This window comes from Sinocyclocheilus rhinocerous, unplaced genomic scaffold, assembly GCF_001515625.1.
Source record: "Sinocyclocheilus rhinocerous isolate Xijiao unplaced genomic scaffold, SAMN03320098_v1.1 scaffold3446, whole genome shotgun sequence".
Taxonomy (NCBI): Eukaryota; Metazoa; Chordata; class Actinopteri; order Cypriniformes; family Cyprinidae; genus Sinocyclocheilus; species Sinocyclocheilus rhinocerous.
This window is the reverse complement of record NW_015666156.1, coordinates 509,952-513,635: the sequence shown is the minus strand read 5'-3', so window position 1 is coordinate 513,635 and position 3,684 is coordinate 509,952. Positions and strand designations below refer to the sequence as shown.

The following is a 3,684-nucleotide window of genomic DNA, read 5'->3' as shown; positions in this document are numbered from 1 at the left end:
CCTTTAAAAGAGAAAAGCAGTTGTAGAAGAAGACAGCTTATGTGAATGTCCTCCTACTGGCAACACTGAGAATGCAGTATGTAGTTGAGTTGTGAATTGTGCGCTGACAAATTGACACATGTGAAATCAATTTTAGCATAGCTAGAAGCATCCAGATTGTTGTTTCAACCTAAAATACTTAAAAAAATAATCATGTTTAGCTAATGGGAATGTTTATGATAAAACACTAGTCTTTGAAGTCGGCTTGTTTTGAGAGGGTGTGCTCATGGCGTTTCTCCATGTGGAGAGGTGAAACCCTGCGCTAGTGTACTGACGCTTTCTCCTCCACAGCAGGGCTTCACACTCTAAGGCAAACCTTTGTGAGTGTCTTCCTGTAAGTGGGGGTCAGGACGGGTCGAGGGCAGGAGTGAACAGTCAGGGAGGAGAGTGAAGGAACGAGTGAGAGAGAGAGAGCGAAAGAGTGAGAGAGGCTCTAGCACAGCTGTGACCTGAATGAGTCCCTCCCCTCGTACCTTTGGGGTCCGGGAACAAGCACGAGCCTGTCAGTGGCCTACTTTCCCAAAGTATGATTCTAGGCCATTATCTGTGTTACCACTGGTGGGGCTCCAGCAGGCTCAGCGGATCCGCAGAACAATCCTTTTCATGGAGGGCTGGCCGTTTGTAAGTGTTACTCTGAGAGGTGTACCTTACAGGAGGGAGTCAAGGTGAGGTCGACTACTGGGAGCAGGAGGACAGAGAAAGAGACAGAAAAAATAGCAAGGAGATAAAGGGAGGGAGATTGTCAACCAAACTACTGCACATTGTGGCTGGACTACTGTTCATTACATAATTTTTTTCATTTTTATACTCTTAAAAACAAAGGTTCTTTATTGGCATAGATGGTTACATGAAGAACATCCTTTAACACCCATGGAACCTTTCCATTCCACAAAAGGTTCTTTATAGTGGAAAAATGTTCTTAGTGCTAAAAAAAAAAAGGTTATTTTAAGTACTGTTTACTGAAAGTTTCTTTGGGGAACCAAAGTGGTTCTTCTAAGGCATCATGACAAAAAAAAAAACTGTTTGGAAGAGTATATGTAATTAGTGTCTAATTACAATGTGTCTAATTAGTGAGTATTTTGAAGAGAAAAGCAGTGAAACCAGTTAAAAAGAATATCCTGGGTCATCTCTATTGACATCAAGAACAATAACTATAATGAAAACTATATTAACATCCACATACATGCACGATAGCGTTTATTGTAAGCATGCTACCATTATGCAATCTGCTGCTTTAAATGCTTTACTGCTTTGATTGGCTGTCAATGTTTTTATCGTTCATCAGCTGGGAAAAAATGTTCTGTCATTATTGTTATAGCTATGGTGTGGACTTTACTATTCTCAAAGAATTCGAATAATTTTTAAAACTTTATAGTTACAGTTATCATCCTTAGTGTTAATGGGTCTTGTTACTGTTGCTCACATTTAAAGGGACAGTTCACTCAAAAATGAAAATTCTGTCATTTATTATAAAAGCACTTTAGCCACACAAACATGTATGAATGACATTGCATTGGATACAGCACAATGGACCCCCATCAACTAGGCCTGGGCGATAAAACGGTATCGATATTGATCGACGGTACACCTTCATTGATAACGATCTAAAAAATGTTTGATATAGCGCATGATATAGGCACGTGCTATGAGTGACGCAGACAGCTCAAACAAACACGAACATATGCTGTAATGCCTGCCTGTGATGAGGAGATTGTGAATAAAAAAATGAATATTAGTCGAATTTAAAATAAACATTTGCATTTGAATGCAAAAATGGTACAGTCGAATGTTAGGAGTGCGTTAGGGAGCATCATCAGTGGTGCGCGAGATGCAGTAATATGTTAGGAGTGCGTCAGGGAGCATCATCAGTGGTGCGCGAGATGCAGTAATAATGATGTAAGTGACGTTGCATTTGAATGTTTTGTTAGTCTAGACCAGTGTTTCCCAACCTTTTTTTAGTCGCTGCACCCTTTGGAAATTTTTACAAACTTGTGGCACCCTACAAAATTAATTTTGTCACAATATTTGAATTTCTAACTTCGATGTGATCATTTGAAAGCATAGATATTCGGTACAGAGTGGGCAAATTAAAAGTACAGTGGTTAAATTTAAACATTTTTTTCTATTGCTCTGTTTTAAAAAAGGTTATAAAAAATGTCAATAATTATCGATACCGAACGATATGAAACATATATCGTTGATATATTTTTTAGCTATATCGCCCAGCCTTACCATCAACAAACAAATATATGTATATTTTTGAAAGTATCTTTATTTGTGTTCCACAGATTAAAGACATTCAGTTGGAATGACATGAGGGTGAGGAAATGATGACAGAATTTACATTTTTGAGTTTGAACTGTGCCTTTAAAGTTAGTATTCAACCTTGACCAATCCCTAAGATTTCTGACTAATCAGTTCAGGCTCTATGCGAGCCACTGTCATCTCTGTCAATATACTGTCACATTCCTCAGAGTCAACAACTGACTTGTTATTTCAGCACAATTTTAGCTGAAATAACAAGTTAAGTAACAAGTTTAACTGCCATACAGTGGCCTCTTATGTCTCCTGTCTCTTTGCTCACCAATGCTGCTCGATTGAAAATTACAATAAAAACAGTATTGTAAAATATTACAATTTAAAATAATTATTTTGTGTCATAATATTGTTAAGATATTGTAAAATCTAATTTACTTCTGTGATGCAGTGTTGAATTTTCAGCAGCCATTACTCCAGTCTTCAGTGTCACATGATTCTTCAAAAGAACAGAATTTATTTGAAATAGTAAAATCATTTATAATGCTACAAAAGATTTCTCTCACTTTTGATCAGTTCACATTCTACTGAACCCAAACTTTACATTTACATTTAGTCATTTAGCAGAGGCTTTTATGCAAAGCGACTTACAAATGAGGACAATGGAAGCAATCAAAACCAACAAAAGAGCAATGATATACAAGTGCTATAACAAGTCTCAGTTAGTTTAACACAGTACACATAGCAAGTTTTTTTTGTTGTTGTTTTTTTAAGAGAACAAGCAGTTTGTAAATGAATTGAGTGCAAGTCTAAAAGGGGCAAGTTTTTTTTTTTAAAGAATAGAATTAGAATAGAGAGTGCTAGAGTTAGAGGGTCAAATAAATGTGAAAGAAATGTGTTTTTAGCCGATTCTTTAAGATGGCGAAGGACTCGGTGCTCGGATTGAGTTGGGCAGGTCATTCCACCAGGAGGAAACACTTAATTTAAAAGTCCGTGAAAGTGATTAAGTGACTTTAAATGGTATAACAAAAAAATCAAACCAGTTAATAATTTTTGTTATCGACATGTTCCACTAATGCTTGACAACAACAATATCTAACCCCAAAAAAAGTTTTTGTATCTTAAAGGTGACATATTTTATTCACATTTAAGTGCTATAATCAGGTCCCCAGTGCATCTATCAACCAAGGAAACGTGAAAAAGATTAACCCAGTTACTTTGTTTTAGGAAGCCTTTTTCTGCAAGCGTCAGACAAAACGAGCGCGTCTGATTTCGCTCCCCTGGTGACGTGGCAAAAGAATCTCATTATAATATTACCGCCTCTTAATCTGTAAGTTTCCACCCACGGCGCCGTTATTGTGTTTTCGCAAGCGACAACGATATACCAGC

At 37.1% G+C, this 3,684-nt stretch overlaps 1 protein-coding gene across 1 annotated transcript in view; it reads left to right on the top strand.

The window, feature by feature from the left end:
- The first annotated feature begins 598 nt into the window (after window positions 1-598).
- The window catches only part of LOC107731730 (serine/threonine-protein phosphatase 2B catalytic subunit alpha isoform-like), a 33,397-nt gene continuing 30,311 nt past the window's right edge, over window positions 599-3,684 (top strand). The window contains exon 1 of the mRNA XM_016542891.1: window positions 599-660. The gene's annotated coding sequence lies outside the window, so the exon portion shown is untranslated. The remainder of the gene's footprint in view (window positions 661-3,684) is intronic.